At 35.8% G+C, this 27,190-nt stretch overlaps 1 long non-coding RNA gene across 3 annotated transcripts in view; it reads left to right on the top strand.

Annotated features, from left to right (window-relative positions):
* The window catches only part of LOC115943450 (uncharacterized), a 509,154-nt gene that overhangs the window by 282,932 nt on the left and 199,032 nt on the right, over positions 1 to 27,190 (top strand). The gene's annotated exons all lie outside the window — the stretch shown is intronic.

The following is a 27,190-nucleotide window of genomic DNA, read 5'->3' on the forward strand; positions in this document are numbered from 1 at the left end:
TTTTTTTTTTTTTTTTTTTTTTGGAGGACATAAAAATGTCAGTCAGAATCTCTAGTTCTTTTTTCTTGGTCCATTTAGTTTCCCCAGAAAAGAATCCTCTGCTCTCATTCCATATGGACAAATATATTTAACCTCTGTTTTCAGTACAGTACTTCACCCCCACCCCCAGCTGGTGTCCCTGAATCTTTTCAGTGAATCAACTTCCTATCTTCAGTATGGGTGGGGAAAGGGCAGTTAATTAGCTGTCTGAGTGGAAAATAGGATCTGAGAGTCTGAATTTTCTCCTATGGACTTAAAAATAATCCTCCTGCTTTTAGTCCCTCCCTGCACCCTGGACCTCTTAGGTCCCTGGTAACTAATTCCTAAGCCGAGCAGGGATTGTATATCTGCGTGTGGTTTTCATCTGACTGGTAAATACCCCTTCCCTCCCCAGGCAGTGAAATTTCTCTGGCTAACTCAGTATCCCATTTCCTTCCACATTCTTCCTTCCAGAATTGGCTGCCATATCTTGTCTGCTGATGTCCCAGCTCCTATTTTCTCTGCACTTCTGTGTTTATAGTTGAGCTCTTTATTTTGATTTTAGTAAAATTTCGGGAGGGAATAGGATAAAGATTATAAGTTTCTTCCCTCACTAGTACTAAGAAACTGATATTTGCCCTTTTGAAAAATGCTAAATATATTGTATAGTAACTGCTATTAATTTATATTTATTGGTTCTGACCTTTGGTTAATATATTTTGACTTTGGATATTAACTTTCCTAAATCTGTACTCTTAAAACCACTACAACCATTTATCATTTATTTCCATAACCTGAAAAACAAACAGTCTGAGAGCTACCTTAAAATGTGAACAGTTAATTTGCACACTCTTACTTTTGAATGTACTTTAGATTATGTTCTTAAGTTTATCTTATCTATTCTATAATGAGACATTTTAATGCACATCTGATTTCCTATCATTCTCACAAGTATTTGCATTTAGTGCTTTGTTTTCTTTATCTGATTTGTCTTATGAAATATTCCCTTTAGCAGAGATTAAAGTAGTTTATTACTTATTTTCTGAGCCAATGAGATTGCATACATGTAAATATTATAATCTAGTTATATGGTTAGAATACTTCTGCATACATGCTTGAGTCATTCTCTCTGCTAACATAATTTTCAATGGAAATATATTACTTTGTTTTGCAGATAAAGTGTATTAAGGATATCTTATTTTTAAATAATGTATGAATTATAAATCTGTGCTTATAAGTTTATGATGCCTTCAAGTAGGCAACATTGTCAGTGGAAAAATTATTGTGTGAGTTTGTTTTTATGCTGCTAATAAAATGAAACTGTGTTAGGTAAGAATACATTAAAAAAGTGATAGTTAAAGTTAAACAGGAAACTACTGAATTGTGTTTGTGTTGAAATTGAAACAAAAAGCAATATTACCCAGCATTCCCTGAAGCAACCATTCCAGATGAAGTTTTTATTGAACTTGGCAAGCAAATGATGACAATCATTTTTTTTTACAATCATATTTTTAAGTAGAATAAATTGCTGGGAAAATAACAGTTCCACCTCAATGGCCTTTTATCTAGTCTTTCTTTTTAACTAGTCACATTTTGGCTTTAGCTAAGCTTCAATGATAACTTGTCACTTGGTTTAAGTGGGAAGTTTAGTCTATACTATGTAGGAAGTGTAAACTAAGGATTTTCATTACTTTTCCTCAACTGAGCTAGTTCAACACAGAAGTTACTTGAAGAATCCTGACCCCAGTACCAAACAGTACAGAACCAAAGGCAGTGTGATAGCCTAAGTAATGCCTACTACACCCACATTCCAATCCTCCAGACCCTATGAATATGTTACCTTATATGGCAGTGGCAGAAGGGGCTTAGCAGAGGTGATTAAAGATCTAGAGATGGGAAGACTACCTGGACTCATCCAGGTGAGCCCAATGATGTAATCACAAGTGTACTTATAAGGGGGAAACAGAGGGAGAGGAAACCACAAAGGAGGAGAAGGTGATGTGATGATAAGAGCAAAGACAGATTGGAGATGCTGCACTGCTGGCTTGGAAGATGGAAGAAGGTGCCATGAACTAAGGAAAGCAAGGAGCTCAGCTCTAGAAGCTGAAAAGGGTCAGGCGAGGATTCTCTTGTAGAGTTCCAGAGGGACTATGACTCTTCTAACACCTTCACTTTAACTCAGTGAAATTGATTTCAGACTTCTGGCCTCTAGTACCACAAGAGATAAATTTGTGTTGTTTAAACATATTTTGTTATAGCAGCAATAGGAAATGAATACAGCAAGTTACCCCCCAAATCACTACAAAAATCAATACAAAACCAAAAATAAGAAAAGAAAGCCATAAAGTTATTTCCCTTCAGCCATAACCTAGATCCATGCTGAAGGAAGATTCCAATGGAATATTTGCAAAATAGTCCAGCTACCATGATTTTTGTAGAAAGGTTTTTGAGGAGATTTTTCCATTAGGTGGAATATTTAGTGAAATGGTTTGTAAAAGTTATCGGAGGTAGCCAAGCTTGGAAATATCCTTAGGTTCAGCAACAGAACAATTTTGTTTTAATCCCTCCTGGAATTTTTCTTTTTATACCTTGTTCTCTAAGGGGAAGTGAAGTGAATTATATAATTAGTAATTACAGAGGAACTTCAGGCTAATTTGTTTACTGACTTTTTTAGAGATGGCTATGATAGTTGTTTATTTATTTATTTTCCTACAAGTAATCATGGCAGAACATGAGAAGCAGATGTATGGTATTAATGAAGCTTCATGGAGAGAGACTGAACTGCAAAACGCTTTATGAAGATGTGTTTTAAAATGTGACTTCAAAAATGTGTTACTTACAAATTGCATACAACAGATATGTATAAAAACAAGTACAGTACTCATCAATTCTTTGAATATTACATAAACTTCCATATCAGTTATCTTTTGGTACATAACGAACCACCCCAGGACTTACTAGCTTGAAATCACAGCCATTTATTTGTTCATCATTCTGCAGTTTGGGTTTAGCTCGACTGGTGGGTTCTTCTGCACCTCTTACCAATGATCCTGCCTAGCTAGGCTCACTCATGCAGCTGTAGACATTTGACAACTCAACCAAGGCCAGGTGATCCAAAAGAATCTCACAAGCCTGGCAGTTGATGCAGGCTGTTGGCTGTGGCACCCTCCTCTATGCTGCATCTTATTTGCTGATAGGCTAGAATAGGTTTCTTCAGATGATAGTGGAAGCATTCCAAAAGGGCAAAAACAGAAGCTGCAGTTCTCTTAAGGCTTAGCCTGAGAAGTCACACAGTGGTACTTCCATCACATTCTCTTTGGTAAAAGCAAATCATAATGCCAGCCAACCCCCCTCCCCCAACCTTTTTAAGTCCAGTCCAATTTTAAGAGGTGGAAAGAGTCCACATCTCAATGGACAGACTATAAAGTCACATGGCAAAAGATATAGGGTAGTGCAGTTCTCATTAGGGGATACTAGTGTATTCATCTACCCCACATCTCTAAGGCACATGATCTCCATCTTTTATCTTTATCCCAACAAGGTGGATTTTTCTGTGTTTTTTTTTTTTTTTCTTAATTAATGATGAATAATGGTGGGAAATAGTAGGCATGGGAGGAAATTGTGGAAATCTGGTTTGGAAAAACAAAGTACTTGAATATTCGAGGGCGTGTATAATGGACATTTGTTTTCTGCTATTGTTTTTTTTTTCACTACTTGCTTTTAAATATGTTGTTTGAATATAGAAAATACAGAAGTCCTATTCTGTTTGTATACAGAAAATGCCGTGAGGTTGTTCAAATTACTTGATAGAAGTGTACTGGAAACCAGAGTGCTTTGATCTCTCATTCTATGTGTTTGTGAAGGGAAAGTGGTTAGATGTACAGTTTGGGGAAATAGGCAGTAAAAACGCATGATGGGGCTACTAGGCGACTGCTTTGGGGCAGTGGTTCTCTCAATCTGTATGCACCTTAGATCACCTGCAGAGCTTATAAAAACGTTGATGCTTAAGTCCTATCCCAGCCCAATTACATCAGAATTTCTAGGTATCCATATTTTGTAAAAGCTTCCCAGGAGAGTCTAATGTGCAGCCAGGATTTAGGACCACTCACTGCTTTAAGGGTTAGAGATTTGAAGGAATGGTTTGAAATAATGAGGTTTGGGGATATAGTATAGAAAGGTTGGGTTTGGACAGGGGCCTCCAGCCAGAGCTGATAAATTGGCAGTGCCTCAAGGTGGAAAAATTATTAACCTTCCTGTTTGATTGGATAGGAGAGGAAGTGTCCTAATTTTCTGATAGGGCTCCTAATTTTTTAATATATTTGTAGAGGGCAAAATAGCATCAGTGAGAGGACATTATTTTGAGCTAATATAAGTAATTCAAACTCTGATACTAGAAGGCTAGAGATAAAATAATAGTAAAAGGATTTTCACATGCCAGTTGCTTTTTTATGTTCTCTGTTTAAAAGAACAAAATTTATAACTAGAGATTTTTAATTTGTACTCTCTTTCCCTAGTGGAATTATTCTTAACTCATTTATAGCTAGAGTTGAAAGTACATTGTTTAAAAGTTGGTGAGGCTTTTCAAAGGAGCAAGGGACTATGCTACTTTCTTTTAATAATTCTTAAATATATTACCCCCAGGAAATGGAAAAACATATTTACAAATAGTATGCAAACCATTTGTCCAGTTGTACGGTTTTGTATAGGAGAGAACTCTTAGCCACTGTAGTTGGGGAATTTACAAGGCTCTGGAGTAGTCTGGGATGGATAGAAATGTAGCTTGTATAATGATGCTGTTGCAATTTTGCTTGTTACTAGCAAACCTCCTTTCTCACTAATATTTTCCATAGCTAACAGAATAAGTGTTTGTATCTGAGTTACAAAGGACTGAAATAATCGGACTATTCATTTGTTGACCTTCAAAAGTAGCTGATTAAAAACAGTGTCTTGATGGTTCAACACTGTCATCCCAAATCAAGACTTGATTGTGAGTGGGGAGAGTAATCTAATACTGTACTTGAAGTGAAAGATTAATGAATGTCTCAGACTGGGTGAAACCATCAAATAGGTAATATTTCTTTTTTCTTTTTTTCCTTAAAAAGTAATTACTGGTGGAGTAAAGAATACATTCAGGCATTCAAAGATTTAAGATGACATGAAATCTTTGGAGTTAGAGTTATAAAAGTTGATTTATTCCAGAAGATCCAGAAAAAACGGTTCAATGAAGCCATCTCTGTATGTTGAGACTGCTTCAACCCAAGGCTTCAGGATACAAAAAAAAAAAAAAAAATCAGCATTGAGAGGAAGAGGTTATCTAAGGAAAAAACTCTAAGTTAAGGCCGAGAATTTAAAATAAAATAAAATAAAATAAAATAAAATAAAATTATCCCTTTGATCCTGAAGCTAAATCTAAAATAATCTGCAGCAAAAAGCCTTTTTTTGTTGTTGTTTAAGGATTCCTAGTCCTTGGAGGTGAGGTGTGTGCTGTGTTTAATAAAGATTAGGTGACTGGTTACTTTTCACATACTGTCAGCTCCCTATGGTGTGTTTATGTGTATGTGTGTATGGGGGTCTGTATATTAAAGTTCAGTTTCTCTGTATGATGGTCACCTGTTCTTAGAAAGGTATGTATCAAACTTTCCTGGAAATAATGTTAGGGGTCCAAAGCATAATGCAGAAACTGATGAGACTGATCTGCATGTAATCCATGCAGTACTGTGAATAGTAATGAAGTGGGGAGGATAGGGCCACAGGCAAGGTGAGAGATCTGCTCAATTGCTGTATTTCTCAAGAATTATATTGAAACTTAATTCTGATTATGGACAAAGCATTATGTCCTGAAGTAAAGATGATGAGTAAGCAAGAACGAGAAGGAATCTTCTTTTCTGTGATGTGTATGCATAAATGAGCTCTACAAATTTATTTTATTTCCCTAATTGATTTCATGGAGGAATCTTATTGAGTGAATAGGAGCAAAGCAATTTTTACACCAAACAGCGTAAAGTAAGTAAAGCAAATGATTACTAGAGGTCCCCAAGGTAAATTATACTATGAGGAAATCCATATAAAACTATATTGCAGTGTTTACTTCAGTTATGGACCTGTATGTGTATGGTTGGAAATTGTTGCAATCTTGCTATAAACTAAGCTGAACTTTGCTTTCAAAATAACAAAAAGGTAAATATCTTCTATGTGAACATCAAAAATATTTAAAAAGTGAGATCTGATAACACAATACAAAAAATATTGTGTTAAAATATTTCTAGTATGATAATATGACTTCCTATGGCCTGTGCAAAAGTTAGTATGTTCTTTCTCTTGATTTTTTTTTTCCCTTTACTTTCTTATCACATTATATTTGGGGTACCTGTTTTTTTGTCCTCCAGTCATCACTCTGTCTACATGTCCTTGGGTTGTCTTGAAAAACCAGTGTTTTCAAATCTGTTGTTTCCAATTTACCATATTTTAAATCAAGCTCATTGTCTACCTTCTTTAAACCTCTTTGTGTTTTCTCTATTGCTGTCAATCAATGGCATCACAACCCCATGTTCAGATGAGCTGGAAACCCAAGTGTCATCATGCGTTCTCCCTCCATCCAACACCTAGACTTCAGCCTCTGTTGATGTTCAGTGTTCTTTCCCTTCACTGCTACAAATCCAGATTCAGGCCCTACTCCTTTTCACCTGAACATTGCCCCTGCTTTCTAACTAATCACTAGTATCTTATCACTTCTGGTAAAACACACGCATTCTCTGGCATTGTGTTCATGGCCTATCCCAGTGTGGTCCGTGCAATCCTAATCTTCCACCAGTTTTCTGCATCTTTTCCCAGGCCCTCCCTTATTCTCTGGTGAGAGTGAACTTCTAGGAGCTCCTTAAACTTTCATATCTCTTGCCTTTGAACATCGTTCTCCCTCTTCTTGGAAGGCTCATTCTATTTTATTTATTTATTTATTTATTATTATTATGTTAATCACCATACATTACATCATTATCTTTTGATATAGTGTTCCATGATTCATTGTTTGCGTATAACACCCAGTGCTCCGTTCAGTACGTGCCCTCTTTAATACCCATCACCAGGCCAACCCATCCTCCCACCCCCCTCCCCTCTAGAACCCTCAGTTTGTTTCTCAGAGTCCAGAGTCTGTCATGGTTCGTCTCCCCCTCCGATTTCTTCCCCCTTCGTTTCTCCCTTCCTGCTATCTTCTTTTTTATTTTTTTAACATATATTATTTGTTTCAAAGGTACAGGTCTGTGATTCAACAGTCTTGCACAATTCACAGCACTCACCATAGCACATACCCTCCCCAATGTCTATCACCCTGCCACCCCATCCCTCCCACCACCCCCCACTCCAGCAATACTCAGTTTGTTTCCTGAGATTAAGAATTCCTCATATCAGTGAGGTCATATGACACATGTCTTTCTCTGATTGACTTATTTCGCTCAGTATAATACTATTTTAATTGCTCAATGGTGCATCCCTTTTCATCTCTTGTGTCATTAGTTCTACTCTTTCACCCCACATCCCACACATCATGTATTACTGATGGTCTGTGCAATGACCCTATTATGTGGCCTGTGTCCTTTGAGCAAAGGCTACCTTGACATGAAACTTCTACAAAGAAGTTAATGTTAGTGAAATGCCAGTTAGGAATTAAAGTATAGTGTTTTGAGAAGTAAAGTCCAATTGCCTTGTAAAGAACTAGAAACTGTTAACATTGGTGCTCTCTCAATGGGGTAGGCTTACTTGAGGGGTAGAGTGTCTATACCAGGGTCTGAGCTCATGGTGTGTTGGGAGTTGAGGGGTGGTGACGCTGGTGGTCCTAGAGGGGGTGGGAGACCCAGACAAAATGGGTCTTCCTGTCTCAAGATGTCAGAAAGATAAAAGCTAAAGAAGCAAGTACAAAACTGAGTTTTTAGAGGACACTGAAGATCAAAATACAAAAACCAGGTTTAAATGTTGGTGCAAGGTTGATGATAAGTTGAAGCTGAGCCAAGAATCAGGTAGAAGTGGAACTGAGTAGGAACAGGGAGGGAATGGAGTGAGGGGCTTTCTGGGCCACAGCATTGGGCATGAAATGCCCTTAGCTTGTCATTTTTTTTTTTGGAGGGTACATAAAGCATGAAGCTTGGGCACATTGAACTGACACAGACCACTGATTTCAGCAATCTCTGGTGTCCCATTTCCAAATTCAGATTAAAATGAGGGCAAATAAATCCTGCTTTGCTGTCTCTAAATAATTGGTATTGGAATTGGACTATGGGGCTTATTTCTAAGGTATCTTTCAGCTCTACTGTGTCACACATCTATGATTTTATTTTCATTTGGTTCTTTGATGTGAACCATAATTGTACTTTGCTAATTTTGAAGTAAGTCATGTCAGCATGGTTTTTCTCTGTAACTTGGTTTCTGTTCTCCTTTTAATATTGAAAGATTGTGATACATATGTGTAATATCCTAAATTAATAGAAATTACTGAAGTCTTCAGAATTTCTTGAATTTATACAGTATGATTTTTTTGAAAGTTCTACATTTTCTAAAATCAAATTTGTCAGGTGAAGCTTTAAGTATTATGAAGAAATTCAGTGGACTTATGTTTTGGCAATATACCTTAGATTGTGTTTTTATATCTTTTTTCTTTTGGTAGCACATACACATATATGCCAACATTAGATGGACTATATGGAAGTGCAGGCCTTATAAATACAATTTGACCATGGAGAAAGTTAGACATTTAAGTCTGGAATGATTGGTATAAAGTACATTGGATAAAACTGTGTAGTTGAATTTCCTAAATGATAGGAAATAGGCAGTAAGGAAATATATATATAAAATAAATCAAGAGTTGGATGTTTACTTGTCACTACAAATTATTTTGGAGACAGTACAGATAATCTGAATGGAAAATTGTACCAGAAATGTCTTCCTCTGAGCCATTTATGCCAGCTCTTTTGTAAAATATTATTTATCCAATGATTTTGCTGTATCTTCTCTTGCTTTATTCTTTTACCTTCTTCTGCTGATTCTCCTGACTTCAGACCTCTGTAAGAACTTCCAGATCTGCTCTCCTGGCCCATGAAATCAAGTGTGGGTGAGACCTGGTGCAAAGCAGGAAGGCGACCCATACTTGGTTTCAGAGGCTGTGAGAATATCTACGGTTTTGAGATAAGAAAATGCCACACCTGTTTATATAGGACTTTCAGAGAACAAAAATTTCTGGGCAACCTAGTTTTATTAAAGACAGAGACAAATAAGAAACAGAGGTAAATTCATAATGTAATTCTTACACTTCTGGTCCAATAGAATTTTTTAGAACTTTTTAAATAATAGAAACCAGGTTGACAAATAATGATTTGACACCTGTCAATGATTTTTAAAACATTGTACAAATATGAAGCTTCTACCTCCTTAAGGACACACCTCCTCTCTCCACACTGCTTCCGCTGTGGTGGTCAGTTTGCCCATGGTCCTGGGCTACTCCTTGGGAGCAAACAGAGATGCAAGGGTAAGAGAACAGATTTGGCTGGGGCCCTCATTTATGCTTTGGCATCTACCCACCCTTTTTCTAACCACATCTTTTCCAAACACCCAGTCCCACACATAGCTGATTGTCTATAGGACCAAATATCCCGAGTTAGTGATCTGCTAGAATTTCACTTTTTTTTCTGTATAAGAGATTGGAATACATATATTGATTAGAATATATATATTCTAATATCCATATATATATGAATATATTCTATATATCCATATATATATATTATATGGATAGATACTTGGCTGCATGCATTGTATCTTTGCTGGTAATTCATTTATAGACTATATTTGTTGAGCTGGTATTTGTTAATTTTTGTTTATCCTATACTTTCTAATTTAATTTAATTTTGCTTGGAGGGGGCATGGTGGTGTTGATAGGGGTTGTCATCCCTTAAGCTATAGGAATCATTTCAAAATTGCTTCTTATTTTTTCAACTAGAATTCTGAAGACCTGGATCCTTGGCATAAAAATTTAAACTAGAAAAGCAAGTTCTGCCAAGTATATATTACATACGTCCTGGCCATAGATTTTGGTAGGCTTACTTAGAGAAATATAAAAGTCGTTTCCAATGAAGACTTATTCTGTATTGCCTTACTTGACTTTCGTATTTACAAATGGTATTCCTTTGTTCCACTTAGAATAGTTTAATCTATAAACATACAAAATTAATAAAAGACACATCTCCATTTTGTTGGACCCTGATACTTACAGCAAATTCTTTGCCCAGGCTTTTTCTTGGTTGAGAAGTGAGTTGGAGCAACTCAGCTCCCTTTGAACTATCTTCTCAAATAAAAAACCTCTCTTAGATGATCTAGAGAAGTGCTGTCCAGTAGATATTTCTGCAGTGATGGAAGTAACCTACGATATTTTAGGTCTAATATGGTAGCCGATAACCATGGACACATGAAATATGGCTGGGGCAATTGAGGAACTGGGTTTTTTTTTTTTTCCCCCATTTATACAGCTACATGTGCTTAATAACATTGTATTGGACAGCACAGTTCTAGAATATGGTAGCCATTTAGACAATTTCTTTAGGTTACAAATTCACCAAATGCATCTTTTTCAGTTCTCTTCTGAATGTGGTATGTTTGACTAGTAGCCTAAGTTTATATATTTTGGAACAATTTTAATTCATCACCATGTGCTTATATAATAAACTGTCCACAAAATAGTGAACTAAACGATTTTCCAATTTTTACACTATTTCTATGGATGTCACTTTATTTTTAATAAAAACACTCATCAGATTTCTGCTGAATGCTAAAAGCTAGCCAATTACCAAACAATGACCACACAGTAATTGACTTGGGCCAATATTGCATAAACTACTCCTTAAGTTACAAAAGAAGGATTTGATGTGATTCCTCTTTTCAACAATCTTACAGTATTGCTGGAAAGACAAAACTAGCAGGCATGAAATAATTAAAAATCAATCAGTGCTAAACTCTACTATGCAAAATAGGAGTGTAAAAGAGCGTGAATCAGTGTAACCATAGTAGCCAATCTCTGCACTTTAAAGTCTAAAGGATCCTTAGAAATCATGTATTCTGAATTTTATACATTATAAAGTTGTAGTTCAGTGGGTTTACCTAGTTAGGACTTCATAACCAGGTAATGACATGTCCAGAATATGAATGGAAGGTTCTCCTGACCCTCAAACTGTTGGTCTTTCCTCACTACTTTGGCTTTAAGACTGCTGTCCAGAGAAGATGATTGTTTTTAACAATTCACTAAAAAGAAAGCTTGAGGTCAAACAATTATAAAGCAAGTTCCATTTTAAATATCAGTTTTCTCTATCAGAGTGTTCCCCAAACTTCAGTTATTCACTTAACACATTCATAAGTTTTGCCATATCCTCCTACCAACTGTACTATTATGTTATTTTATTTGTTTTAAATTTAAATTTATTACGAGGAAAATGGAAAACCAGTATCATTTGTTGTAAGTAAAGGTAACTGGGAAATAAATACCTGGAAAATAAAAACTAAACTATGCTATAAATTTCCAGCCAGATACTTTGCCTAAGCCAGAGACCTGTTTTCTGTCTTATAAAAGAGATTAGTGAGTGTTGGAAAAGCATTAGATGTAATGGTCACACATTATTATAAAAGGCAATCCATTCCTTTACTCCTGGTTTTAGAACTGTGAGATTTACAAGGTCTCATTGCTGAATCTAATACCATTCATTTCATACCCGCACAACCATAGCTGTTTTGTTACTACTGAAGGAAGAAATTAGCCAAGGACCCTTATGTCTGTAGAAGCACACATGCATGTCTGCATGAGTTTGTGTATGTGTGCTGCTTGGTGGTGGGGTTAGAGATGGTTACTTTTTAAAGTTGTGGATTTGTTCTCTTGGCTGAAAGAAAGCTTGTTTTATCTACTGGTTGTTGCGTTTATTGTGGTCTTCCTCTATAGGGAAAGTAATTACATAATTAAGTAATTTTATTTTTTTAAATGTTAAGTAAATGGAGTTTGTATAGATTCTCTCTTTATCTACAAACATGTAATTCTTATCATTCATTAAGTGGAAAAAAATTACAGTGTTAGTGTAGCAGTCAGGAACCCACATGTAACTCGGTGGCTTATAGAAGTAGTTTATTAGGGGAAAAGATGACATGCATATTTTTTTTAAAAGTGGAAAAGATTGTCCAAGTATAGTTAAAAAGTCTTAAAAATTTGACTTTCATACAAGTATCAAGTAAGGATACATTATAGTTGATTTAACTCACTAGTGAGAGAACACTTAGGAGATAGAGCTGGTTCAAAGAGCCTTGGAGGAAGAGAGACTATATAGTTGGTTGGGAAAGTTTGCTGAGTTAGAGCAAATGCTGATGAATGTCCAACAGGGCAATAAAATCATAACTTTTGAGTATATCTTTTCTACCAGAGAGAAATCATTTGTATCTCTACCAGACAAAAAACTATAAAAGTAATTTGACCAGCTCTGGGCACTTACCAATAGTAAATAGTAAATGAAACAATAGTACAATTCCCAAGAGCAGTACTTTTGTACTTCTTGGAAATCTAGGTGATTTTGCCCCCAGCAGATATTTAGCAAAGGCTGGGGATAATTTGGGTTTTGGCAGCCTTCAGGGTGCGACTAGCATCTAGTGGGTAGAGTCCCATGCTAAACATCTTACAATACACAGGACAACTCCACTGCCTTCTCTTATACTTCCAGGAAAGGATCATCCAGCCCAAAATCTCAGTGGTGTTCCAATCAACTCTGCCTTAGAGAATTGAATAACCTTTGTGCAAGTCTGTTAGGATGCCAGCATGACCCTGAAAGGAACCACAGTAATTTTTCTTGCCTTCTTTCCAAGTTTTGGGTAATTTTTCTCAACAGTGCAATTCAAATTTTGTTGGGTTTTTTTTTATAAACACTTGATTTATATTTTCTGAACATACCTAGAGGAAGTAGACATTGTGAGCTGTTCTAGAGCTCTGCCTTTCACATTTCTTGTCCCTTTCTTTCATTCTAAGGCTGCTTCCTTACATTTGGTATTTTTTATCTTAAAATAAATGGTACAAAAATGTTAAAACATGCATTATCTGTCACTGTGACCATTTTAATGAATGCTTCATTCCATTTTCTACAGGACAGCATTTTTCTCAGCTGACTGTATCTTTTCCTGATTGACACTTACAATTCTTGAAAAAGAAATAGAGGCTGATGCATAATAATGCAGGATAGGAAAGAAGTACATATTAGTAAAGCATAGATTCTCCCCACTTCTGACTAAATTTCCTCTACAGTTGGGAAGTTACGGAATACTGACATATTCTCTATAAGGAAATATGGAATTGAAAGCATCATACCTTAGTCTTTTTAACACTTCAGTGGATTGAAATGAGAGTCAGAAATCAAGGGCAGTCTTCTCTTATACACCTAATTAGTGAAAAGTTAAAAACAATGGAAAATCTGTTCATAATCTACTTGATAAACCAGCAGCAGCCATTATCATTTTTGTGTATTAGTTCAGGCTTTTACGAAGTACTAGCTTCACGGGTTTGGTTTTTTTTTTCTTCTTCTTCTTCTTAATGTGATTTAATTCAACATGTGCTTCTTGGATGAGACAGAGACACAGAGATGAAGATGATAAGGATGAAGATATCAAAGAAACTCTTAGACTAGTACCTAAAGTTGTAATTACGGAAAAGATGCAATTTTATAGACTAGTTTTTCACTTACTATTACACCATCAGCATTTTTTTCATGTTGCCATATTGTCTTCCTGATTATCATTTTAATGGTGTGATTTAGATGGATTTAAAAACAGCTCAAGTTTCCCATGGAAAAATGGTATAATTTATTATTACATCTCTATATAAGTCTTAGCAATAGGATCAACACTCTTATACAAGAGTAAAATTCTCTTCCAAATCATAGCACAGCACCTGCTACTGGGTAGGTGCTTAGAAGATGCTTGTTCCTTTTCTTCTGTTCAAATCCTACAATTTTTATACTGGAAGGAACCTTGAACATTTTAATTAAATGAAACCTAATTAATTTAATGAAGTAATGTTGAACTCTATACTTGAACTGAAAAGATTGGATTCAAATTCTATCTCTGCCCCTCATGGACTGCATGATGTTAGATAAGTCACTTTACATCTTGGGAAATATTTCTGTATACAAGTGGGGACAGTTGCACTAGATAATGTAAAACATTTTTTTAAGATTTAACATGTTTTGCTTCTATCCAAGATGTCATGCTAACAAAATTAAGATAAAGATCCATGGTCTCTTAAATTAAAAAAAAAAAGTGAATCTTTTTTTTTTTTTTAAAGATTTTATTTATTTATTTGACAGAGAGAGACATAGCGAGAGAGGGAACACAAGCAGGGGGAGTGGGAGAGGAAGAAGCAGGCTTCCCTCCTAGCAGGGAGTCAGATGCGGGGCTCAATCCCAGGACCCTGGGATCATGACCTGAGCCAAAGGCAACCCCGCTTAAGGACTGATCCACCCAGGAGCCCCAGGTGAATCTTAATCTATCAAATAAGTTCACCATATGAAGAGTCTCAGAGTACTATAAAGTAATACGCATTCATTTGGAAACAAAAATTAACATCTTAAGAGCTCACTATATATTAAGGAGGACTTTAAATATTTTATGTGGGTTTTCACTGTTAATCCTCAGTTATGCTCTCAGGTAGGTAGCATGCTTCTCAGTTTATTTGAAGAAAATGAGGAGGTTACCACATTGTCCCAAACAAACCATCAGGTATACTTTACAACATATCATGCCGATGTCTAGAAAACTGATGTGTTCATTTAAAAACATTACATAAACCTGCAAGTAGCAGTATTTTTCCTTACCTCTTTAAAGTTCTAAAAGGACTTTTTGAGAATGGTTTTGTGGACTATGCCTATTAAAAAAAAAAAAACTCTTCAAGAACGTGGGAAATCACTTCTTTTTTATCTCACATGAATTGATCCTATAGCAAGGAGACTGTAAAAAACATTCTTCAGGAGAATGTCAGAGTGTGAAGACTGGGTGGATCTATGAACAGGAAGCCTAGGTGATGTAGTGGAAAACATGCCAGAGTTGAGGCCAGTGTTCTACACTCCCTAGAAAGGATCATCCAGCCCCAAATCTCATAACTTGGTGTGTGAGATAACTAATTTCTGGAAGCCCATCTGTAACTGAGGGAGATATGCCAGGTGATCTCTAAGACTCTACATTCTGTCTTCTGCCTCTCCTTGTGCAACTTTCTCTTTCTCTCTTGGTCTCTCTCTCTGCTGTTCTGTGTGTAGTGGGCATGGGGGTCCACAGTTCTGTTGGTAAGCTTTCAGTGAATTCTCTGTTTATTAGTCTCCTATCTGATACTACAAGTCCCAAATCTTTTTAGATTTTTGTCTGGCAACTCTCTTTTCTGTCTAGACTTTTCCCCTTCTGTGACCACTCCAGGTTTTGACTTCCACTCCTTTTTTATGTTTTCTCTATCTGTTTAAAAGAATTTCCACAATTGTAATGAGAGCTCTCATGCAGAGATGGCCTCTTCCTCATTCTCTTTTTTTGTGGTAGGTTTTGTTATTATATACATTTCCAATGATTTCAGTGTCATTTCTGAACAGAGAGGAGATGAATACATGTAGGGGTACACTATGTTGTAGCCTTGGAAAAGTAAGTGGAGAATGGAGATTATTGATAAATTGGGGTAAGAGGCAAATAATGTCACTGGAATGTTCCAAAGGAAATGTGTCTAGTGGGTGGTGGGCATGGTGGGGAGAGGGGGTTGTCCATAGAGGGCTAGAAAGTATCAAGAGGAGAGGGGGAAATTAAGATGAACCACACAAGAATTATAGACTTTTTTTTTTTCCACTGTGAACATCTGGGTAAAATGGTAAAGTTATTCATTAACTCAATAGATAATTACTGACAGCCTATTTTATGTAAACTCCACCCTGGCTGCCCATGCTGTGAAGACCAATAGATACAGCTTCTGCCTTCCATTTGCTCATGGCATTGAGGTAGAGTTAGAGGCTTTAACATATAGACTAGAAATACAACACAGTAAGTGTTAAAGAGGAGGTATGATAATTTAGAAGTAACTCATTGCCCAAACTGAAAGAGAAATCTTATAACACATATTCTGGTTAATATTTTATAGAGTAGATGCTAATTATTTTTAAACTAATCAGGGGTTTGAAAAATGTTCATCAAAGAGTGGCTTCTATAATATGTACATAAACTAATCAGGGGTTTGAAAAATATTCATTAGAGAGTCGTTTCTATGATACATCCAATCTAAGATTAATATGTGGCACATGATTCCAAGAATCATGTTTTGAGTATCTAATCATAAGGCATATGAGATGTGGAGCTTTAGAAGGGAGAGTTAATTATGATTGGGGTTCATTCCTATTTTGGAAAATACAGTAAATAAAAGGCAATGATGCATCATTATGAACCAACTAGAACAGCTCAAAGACAGTCCTGTAGGAGCAGGTGCATTTTAATGCAAAGATAATGTCTTGCAAGGGTGGAGGACACAGGTGTCTCTTGGTCTAGAGGGGAACATGAGTTCTCCAAAGGGTAGAATATCCTGAAGTATTCGTCAATGCCATAACTACTTATGTCCAGGCTTTGAAATGATGGGGACTGTAGAATACGCCTACATGTAAATGGGATCTCCTGGGAGGAAGAGGTAACTGCATAAACATACCAGTGTTACTAAATTGGGATTTCTCTGCCTCTTACTATTACATTATCTGCTCACACAATTTCCCTTATCCTGTAACATGAGAGGGGCCACCAAGGGCCATAATCATGTCTCCCATCTTCTTCAGACTCCTTGCAGTGATCAGGAGAATGAAGCCATGAAATGGGAAACATTTACTTTCAGGCACTGCCTTTATTCATTTTTAATTTTTTTAAAAGATTTTATTTATTTATTTGACAGAGAGAGACACAGCAAGAGAGGGAACACAAGCAGCGGGAGTGGGAGAGGGAGAAGCAGGCTTCCTGCTAAGCAGGGAGCCCGATGCAGGGCTCGATCCCAGGACCCTGGGATCATGACCTGAGCCGAAGGCAGACGCTTAACGACTAAGCCACCCAGGCGCCCCTTTATTCATTTTTAATAAGGAATTATTAGGAGGCCCAACTCATGCTGTTATTAATTTCAAATTAATACTCAGACTATGTACGACCTCTTTAAATCAGCTATTTTCCAATTCATTTATTTTGGCTGTAATTATGACTGATTGCTCAATTCTTATTGGAAAGGCTATGGTGTGGTTTAATTTTAGGTGAGGCTTTTACAGTAATAACTAGGGAATTTCCACATAAATGTAAAGAAACTTACTTTTACCTTATGGTATTAAGATAACAGACTTGGACACCTGCCATACTTCCTCTTACTGCATTGTGGAAAATAATTTGTCTGTTTATTCTGTGACTATGTCTAGGCAGCTCCCCTCCGCAAAAAAGAATGAAACATATCAGCCACGATGTGTTTCTTAATGTCAGTACTTAATTTATCGATATTGTATGTATATATGAGCACATATCCACATATAAGTACACACAGTCACTTATATTAAGATACCCAGAGATTGGAAGCAAAGTAGTCCTTGATAAGAATTAAAAAAAAAAAAAAAAAACGGCATATCAAGGTCTGTGTTGTGTTCCCATTCTGAAAAACCAGACACCACTTTTTTTTTTTTGCATATTGAACCTAGAAGAGAAACTTCATTGATTATTTTTATTATGTTAAAAACCTCAACCTTTCTATTTGACACTGTGCTCTATTTAAGCTCATCCTTTATAGTATGACAGAAATCCATTTTAAATATTGTTTTGGAAGCCAGATTTCTGATGCTCTCCACTGTTACTAGGCCTTATTTTTGTGTGTTGATGTACTGCACAAATTGTCTATTGATATGAAGCAGGCTGTGGAACGATTTTTCAGCTTTGATCATTAGAATGAATTGATTTTTAACAAGCCCTCGATATGGCAGCAGTTGCTGATGTTGTGTGTCTAACAACTTCATTGAAGGGCAGCATTTGATTTGCTGTTGCTAAGTGCTCTCTTTCGGTGAGCTTGTCTGTGAAGACTTCCTCAACCAACTGAAGATCTTTTATCGGGTTAGAAAACGCTGTTAAGTGTTATTTACTGATTAAAAAATAATTATAGGCAGTCTCCATTACATAGAATCATCAATTTGCCATTAGTGCTACTTGATGTAAGCTTAGAAAATGCAAATGAAACTCAAAACGAGGTTTCTCACCAAACGTGCTGATTAAAATAAAAAGGTATTTGTTCACTTTGAATGTGCAAGGTTAGTGGCAGAATCTACTGTGGTGTTACTTTCTCTTAGCGCTTGTTATGTTTTGTGTTCAGCCAGTAGGGTTATTGTTGTCCTCACAGAAAACCAGGAAATTGGAAGTCTCCAGAAATGTCAGCATCCTAGCATAACTGGAAACTTGAAATTATAAACCACTGATTATTTATGTCCCAGTTGCAAGCTACACTGTGGACCAGTATGCTAAGCTGAACAATTAACTATTATCATCGGTTTCCCAAAAATAGCAATATAGATAGCATTTTAAACCTGCAAGAGGATTGTCAGTCCCTTTTCCTTTAATCCTTATTTGATTTTAATGTCAGTTAAAAAGCCAAACTGGGTAAAATGTCCATAAAGATAAAGTCTTTATTTTTTAAAAGCATTCTCATTAATATCACTGCAAGTTGTATTCATCAAAGTGCTTTACTCTAATTTTCCTTTTAATCTCTGTTAAGACGTTAATGCGTTAGGGGGTTTGTATGTAAGAATGTATACGTGTCGTATTAGCTCTTTGGAGCATAGAAAGGGCCTGTTTTTCTTAAAAAGTTTTTTTCCTAGTTGTCAGGTATCATGGTATTGTTCTTTTCTTTTTGGATTCCACTAAGAATAGACTGTCCTTTAAATATTTTGACAACATAACCACAGACTATTCATGATTTCCTCCTTTCATTTAAAAATATAGTTTAGCTTTTTTCATTAATCTTGAGATTTTCATCTTGACCAAAGATTGACAATTTTAAGAGTATTTTTGACAGCTGTGACTGTCAAGAATAGAAAAGAATCAATGATTAAACTGGGTAAATCTAGGAAAGCCAAACTGACATAGCAAGGAAAAAAATATATTTCTACTTTTAGAAATAAATATGTCAAACTAAAATAATTGCATTTGTCCTTAACCCACTTTCCTGAGAAGCTATCAGCTACTTTAATGTCACGAAAGGATTCGTATCGGAGAGAGAACCAACATTCTGCAGTTTCAGAAGCATAATCATGTCATTGATCAGTATAAAAATTCACTCTCCTATTGAAATAGTTTAAGTTGAAGCAAGAGTGGAAAGAAACCAGGATGATAATAAACTTTGAGTTTTGTTTTATAGGTAAATCAAGTGTGAATGGGAACCAGATAGTGACAAAATTGCTTATAACTTCATACTTACTGTTTTTCTTCTTATCTTTGTGTTTAGTTTTTGTTTTGTGTGTTAAATTGACCAGAATGGCCAAAAATTCTGAGTTTTCCTGTTAAATATGTAATGAAGTGCCAAATGTGGTCGGTATGTGAAGCACTATTTGTTAATATTTTTCTTGTCAGCTTTCATTTTGCTCTCTGTTAATAAGATTGATCAAAAGAAACAATTCAATGACTTTCTATGTTTATTCTGTTTCCTTGGGTGGTCTCTGGGTTTCTGTATTCTTTTAGAAATATGTTCATGGTTCATTCTTAAACATGTAAATATAGAGCAAAATTTAGGGGCTGGTCAAGAGACATGAAGTGGAGGGTTTGCTTTTATCTGCCTGTTTATTCTTCAAGTTAGCAGGGCATAAAAGGCCCTCAATAGTCTGGCTTAGGCCCACCTTTTCTGAATGAAACTTTATTCAGACCCAGAACATAAATTTACAATGATTATCCATGCAGTTATCAATTATATGAGAGCCCTTTATTAAGACCTCTTGGTCCTCACTAATTTATTCACCAAATCACAGATGCTTAATGATTTACCACTTACCATTTTTATCAACAACTTAGAGTAAAATTAGACACGCCTTTTAAGTCTTTTCATTTTTCCCTTCACTCTTCTTTGGGAAAGGAAAAATACTTTGCCCCAATTGCACATTTGAAGACCATCTTTTCTTGAATAATTTTTTTTCAGAAAACACCCAAACTTCCCATCACTTTTCTAAAATGGCAATTCTATCTTTCTCTCTGAACACACGTTAGAATAAAAGATGTCTGACAGCTGATTAGGAAAGTGGCATATATTTTACTTCCTTTCAGATGAAACCTTCTAAAACTGTATTTACTTACCAGGGGCAGTGACAGCCTGTCCGGCAAAAATAATTGATATCTTTTCTGGTTATTGTAGAAGGGGAACAATGAAACAAGAAAGACCTTTCTCATACCTTCAGAGATGAAGAAGTTGGAAGAAACTGATGGTCATTGAATTAAGGTTTTCTTTAGGCACATCTGGCCACTAACACATTCTTGTACAATTGTAGGAACTCTTTGCTTCACTAGTGTTAATAATCAGGCTTGGTGTGTGCTGTTTTCAGATATGTTTGCCAGGGAAACATGCATATTCTGCCTCTGAGGTAGGGTAAAAAATACTTTAAAATTAGCAAGTTTATGCACCATTATATATCTCTGAAATATTATTCAAGTTAAGTATAGTGCATCTTCAGTAATTCAGATTAATATATGCAGAAGTCTTTTCTAAATGAAAGCTCATTTATTTTTGGATGAAATTTAAACTGGAATGTTACTTCTAGTATTTATAAGCTAACTGATCATAAGGAAGTTTGTCACACCTTTCAGGATTTTTACTATTGACATATATATAATAGATATATCTGATATATATAAAATAGACATATATAAAATATATATTATAGTACCCACATCATAAAGTTGCATGTTGTGACCTTTATCCACTGTCATGTAAATATTATTAATTATAATGAAATACCTTTAAAGAAACATGGTTTTGGCACTTATCTGTACAAAAAACAAGAATGAAAAACAATTTTTTTCTTTCTTTTGTTTTTTCTGAGAGAGTCTGTTCTGCTTTAAGAAACAAATAAAACCTGTTTGAGTTTTTTTTTCAAAGGGCCACAGCCAAGGAGGTCAAATTGTTTTTTTAAGCACCATAAACATTTTTAAAGGAATATTTACAATTTTAATTTCTTAAAGACTTTGCTATAAATGCTTTTTTCTTCTTGGTACTTCAACCCAGTCTAGATCAAACAATCATCTGGAGAGGTATTAATGTATATATTTTCTTGGCTTTTGAAGTGCAATCATAAGTCAGTATTGCTCATTTTAAAGCTTGATACAGTGAGGTTATTCACTGACAAACCCAGAAAGCAGGAACTGAGCTACTCTACCAAATTCCATATTTTCCAGGCACCCTGGAATATCCTTGTTTCTATATTAAAGCATTCTTTTATACATAAATCAGTACGTGGCAGATGCCATCTGATTACAGTGTGGTTGTGGGACATCTGTAAAAGTCATGCTTTGTTGACCTAATGGGAGCTCTGTCTTCAGAGAAGTAGAAAATTGGTTGTTTCTGTAGGTTATAAATTTCCAAGCCATTGCTTGCCACCTGAGAGCATTAATCCCATTATATTGGTTGTTTCCATAGTTAAGGAGTGGCTTGTCAGAATGCTAACTGTCCATGTCTCTTCTCCAAGCCATTAGGTAATAAACTGGATATAATGTGTAATTTCTCAGGATTTTTTAATGTAATGAAAGGTATTATGTTAAAGTCTGCGCACTAAAATGTTCTTCAGCCATCTCATATAATCTCATGTTTTTTGAACTGCAAAAACTCTGTTTCCATCGGAGACCCCATTTTGCCACTAGGTTTATCAGTTTTCTCCCCTTAAGAATGTTTGACTTTGGGGAATCATATATAGGTTTTTTTTTTTTTTCACTTGATTAGATGTGCATTTTATTATATCTGTCCTTGAGACTTTTAACACTTAAATAGTAGTTCAATTTTTAATGAATCATGAGAGATGAGGAATTTTGCTTAAATTTTATATTGTTGAGCCAATAGCTTTTTGATGGATATCACTTATAATCTTGAAGCTTAATATTATAAATCACAAACTATTTAAAACATTTTGAATATGTACATGTCTTAAAAGATACAATGTGTTAAAATGTTTCACATTTTCAGCATATTATAATCTGTAAAACACATTAGTTGTATTATTTCACTTATTTTACGTTATTGTTTGTCTCATTATGGAATTTGTACTACCTGTCTCATTTGTGAATGGAGAAGATTGAAGTGAGGAGGTTAACTTGACCAATGAAAGGTCATATGCCTAGTTGGCAAAACAAAGGCTAGAGCACAGATAGAGTGGAATATCATCTCTACTACAGTACATGGAAAATAATGCATAGTTTATCAGAGTGGTATTTTATGTAACATATCAAGCTTTCTTTCTCAATAATTGTGGCCATATGTTGCTATCTATAACATGAATGAATCATGTCACTGAAGAGTTTTGCAAATAATATCTGTCCAGTTTATCCACTGCCACATTTTCAGGTTTGGAATCTGCCCTGGTGCAGGTACAGGTATTCGGTGCTGCTGTATGAAAAAAAAAAAAAAATGTGAATAAGGAATTCCTGAACAATAGCAACAACAAATGTCAATTGAAATGTTAGATGCCTGCACACAAAACAATACTATTTTATGACACAGACCAGAGCAAATTCTAAAGTATCCACCATATTACCAGTTGCAATTCACTCCATTATTATTATTATTTTTGCTTCCTTAGGAGAACAATGTAATTTCTATCACTGTAGATTCCCAAAATAAATTATTGTTGAAAAAAACCACACAATTGCCAATAAAAATTTCACCACCCTTTTGCATCCCCCTTGTTTTGGTTGAGAATCAAAGAAAAGAAACTGTTCCCAGTGGAGAAGCCACAAGGAAGGCTTTATGTAGAAGCCAGCGTTAAAATGATGCCAACAGGCAGATGGAACTCAAGTCTGAATGAGAAAATTCTGAGCCAGGCCTCTCGCTGTGGCTTTAATATAGCCCAGTTGTTTCCTGATTTCACTGTCTTTATTACTGGGATTTCAGTTATTTATGAATTGAATTCCCATGTAGTTATCTTGCTGTTATTGTAAAATGCCACATGATATTTTGTGCTAAGTCAATAAATGCCTCGTGCCACCACTGTATTTACTTTGGGTTTGTAATCTCTGTGCTTTTACCCTTTCTCTGACATTTTCCAAGTCTCTCCCTGCAAATCGGCTGGCCATGGAGCAGCACTTCTTTTCAGCAATTGACAGTCTGCTGCTGCAGGCCTAACCACAATTCACACCCCAGGGGACTATCCTCCCCAGGAGGAGATTTGCTATCAGTCATCTGAGACTTTAGTTACTTTAAAAATTACTCCTAGGATTTGGGTTTCTTGAAGGTAATTCTTAGGGAAACATGACAAAATATTTGTTATTTGAAGCTTAGGCTTAAAAACAAGGAGAAGCAATAAAATAGGATCATTTGAATTGAGAAAGAGAGGGAATATCAAGAGATCATGGGATAAATTTTCTAATTCAGAGGCTTCAAACACCTTTGAGCAAGATCTATAAAAAAAAAGAAATATAATTTACAATGTGACTTATATTCATTTATATACTATTATCAAAACCAGTTTTATAAGCAACACTTAATCCTCGTGACATGGGATTGTCAAAGTGTAATCTCTTTTAAAGTTAAAAACATGATTTTCATACAAAAATAAAATGAACACCATCAGAGATTTCATTCAGCTCATTAATTATTGAGGGAATCAGGGAGATGTTAAGATTGGTTAAAAGATCATTGAGGATCTGGGTATCCATAGGGAATTTAATAGAGATATTAAGATTGCTAAATTAGATATAAAACTGGTTAAGGTGCTACAGGACAACCAGTCACAACCTGTAAGGCTTTATTTTCTACTGGACAGAGATTATTTGCATATCTACTATACAAAAATTTATAAGTTTGCAGGTACTTTCACTAAATCCAGGACCCTCCATTAATAGCGGAGTCAAAGTTTATTCCCCTAAATAATGATTGATTGAGTCTATTTTTAAAAAATGTACCTATGTGATGTTGAAAGACAATAGTACCCAAATTTCTTATTCATTGCTCCCAAATTTGTTTAATTCTTCTTAATAAGCTGCATTCTGATATTTTCTATTGTGTTCTCTTTTATTTTTAAAATGCTGCTATGTCTCACCAAATTATTTTCATATGCCATTTGTAGACCATGACTCAGCGTAAATAATATCACTCTAATGTACAAATAAGGACACCCCCGAACACCACCAGACAGAGGCAAGTTTCTTTCTCTGTCTTATGAATACAAAGGTAACAAGGAGAAGAAGGGGTTGGGGAATGGAAGGAGGAAGAGGAAAAGGAAGAGCCCATTAACAGATAAACTGAGGTATATTAAAAACTTTAAGACTTTATTTGAGAAAAAAATCATTCTAACAGGGCAGTGCCAAACCAAAAGTGGTTAGGAACACTCCACTAGAAGAGCCAGGGGAAAGACTTACAGAGAAAGTGTGGAAAGACATATAGAGAAAGAAAAGAGATTTGACTGGCTATATCTTAAAGCCTGGTTAGCTGTTTGTGATTGGTTTGTCCTTAGTGTTTTGGTTTCATAATACCTTCTAACACATGAAATCTAAATGTTAACCTATTTGCACATATTTAAGTAGCTGAAATCATAGGTACAACATTCCCTACCTGAGTCTAGAGAATTTTGTAACTGCTTCCTTTCTTCTACATACAGTTCTATGTTAAAATACTTAAAGATGTGACAGTTATTATTGCTAATAGAACATTGCTATAAAATGTGCTAAAATTTGTGAGTTAAAGAGCACCATTCTGATAAAATGTACTATTCTTATATAAGATTTTCCACCTGTGGAGGTTTCTAATTATGCTTTCCGTGCATTTAAAAAAGATGCAGCTAGAAAAACTGATAAATGGCCCACAGCTACTTCCCTGCTGATTATACAAAATTTCATTATAGTAGAACATTTAACAATTTAATTCCAAGCTCTCTCAGGAATAGTCTGTTAAATGCTTTGCTTAGGTCTCTTTTTAGGACCAATTTTCAGCTTAAATAAAAGGTACATTGAGCCTTTGTCATAAGCAAAGTTAAGTCATGAAATTACAAGAGGTGAGCTTGAAGATGACAGGTAAAGATAGAAGAAATAAACAATCAAAACATGCCCAAATGTTTTCTTCTCTCCTTCTCATTCTTAGAGAGACAATAATTGTTGAGATGGAAATGAGGCAGTTTCACTGAAAGGCTACTCTCCTAATTGCTAAGAGATAAGTTTTAAAGTTCCTATAAATATTAAAAAAAATATTTGAAGCATAATTATACCTTTTACAAAGTGCTTCAGACAGTTGCAGTAATGGGTCTCTTGAGTTTTCTTTTTTCCACTGCCTTCTTCCACCTCCACCTCCTTCCCTGATTCTTCTGATTACACTAGAGAAAAGAGAAGGCTTCATTTAGGCACTAATGTGTCTATTGTACTTTCTGGTTCAACACTAGGCAGATGCTATTCTCCCACATTGTGCGAGAATAAAGGCAGGCCCCAGATCAGTTGTCTTGGGACCTCAGCAGGCAGCAGAGTGGTGCCAGGGAATGTGAAGGTAGAGTCTCTATCTGAGAACCAACAACAGTGGAGCCCAGGATGACATACCAGAGGGTATTTATTTACAGCTTGGAAGCATAAATCAGAAAAATTTATAGCCATTATAAGTCCAGGACTCTTCCTTTGGTTTTCCATTATGTAACTAAAATCACCACTTTGCCTACCATTTCCTGATGCTATGTTTTGGGGATCTAATTCTCTTCCTTCCTAAGGCTGCTGGGCGAAGAATAGTTACTTCTGTTATACCTAAGAACACTTTCTTCTTCTGTTCCTGCTCAAATATACTGACCCTCTGCTATCGACCCCTCCTTAGTCATATTTCTGTTCTACTTTTTACCTCATGCTCTAGCCACAGCACACACCACATACCTTCCTGCTCTTGCAAAGGGCAGAAGACATTTAGTGTAGAGAGGATCACAGGTTGGGAATCAGTTCAACCTCTTCTTGGATCCTGGTGCTTCCCCTCTGCTTGACCAGGTAGGGAAGGAGAAAGTACTTTTTCTTCTACCTTGTTATGTTCAGTGCCTAGTGCAATGCAAATTAAAGTGACAAAATAAACGGTTTAACAGGGGAAATGGTTTATTACATATGCATATGGAGGCTTTCATAGAAAAATAGTGAAGATCCAAAAAAGCAACTAGAACCTGGGGCTTACATACCATTTTAACAAAGAATGATCAATATGTGGAAAAGTGACAGGATGAAAGAAAGAGGTTTCATGGGAGGCAAACTGTGGGAAGGTAAATTTTTGAGGAAACTAATGGAAGATAAAGGTTGTCTAATAAGGTTTGTTCTATAACTCTATACTCCTTAGTGCCATCTCTGGGCTGATAAGAGTGTAGACTCATCTATGGTGTAGGTAAATGGTGGTGGGGGGGAGAGTAGAGAAGATAACTTTTTTTTGAGTCTGCTGATTTTCAATTTCTTTTAGCTAAAAATAATGCTTCTGCCAAAGTGGTAAATTTTTTTTAATCAAATTTTTTAAAGGTTTATTTATTTGACAGAGAGAGAGAGAGCACAAGTAGGGGGAGCAGCAGAGGGAGAGGGAGAAGCAGGCTCCCGCTGATCAGGGAGCCCAATGTGGGGCTCGATCCCAGGACCCTGGGATCATGACCTGGGCCAAAGGCAGACGGTTAACAACTGAGCACCCAGGTGCCCCCAAATTGGTAAATTTATGAGTGGTATATTCTGATCCCCTTCAAACTTAACAAGGTTACTCACTTCTTAGAGCCTCAACAGCATACTCTAAAAGAGACTAAAACCTTATGTGACTGTTCCAGAAACAAATGCCTCTTACCCACAGCCTCCATAGGGCACTGCTCCCTTTTTAAGGCATCTAGGAAAAGAGCTTCTCCACTCTTAGAATTCCTGGATTTTACTCTTCATTTTCTTCCTTTTCTTTTTTTGTCTATTAAGTTAACTCAAT

The sequence above is a fragment of the Leptonychotes weddellii genome, chromosome 1 (genome assembly GCF_054177405.1).
Source record: "Leptonychotes weddellii isolate Sample4059 chromosome 1, ASM5417740v2, whole genome shotgun sequence".
In the NCBI taxonomy this organism is placed as follows: domain Eukaryota; kingdom Metazoa; phylum Chordata; class Mammalia; order Carnivora; family Phocidae; genus Leptonychotes; species Leptonychotes weddellii.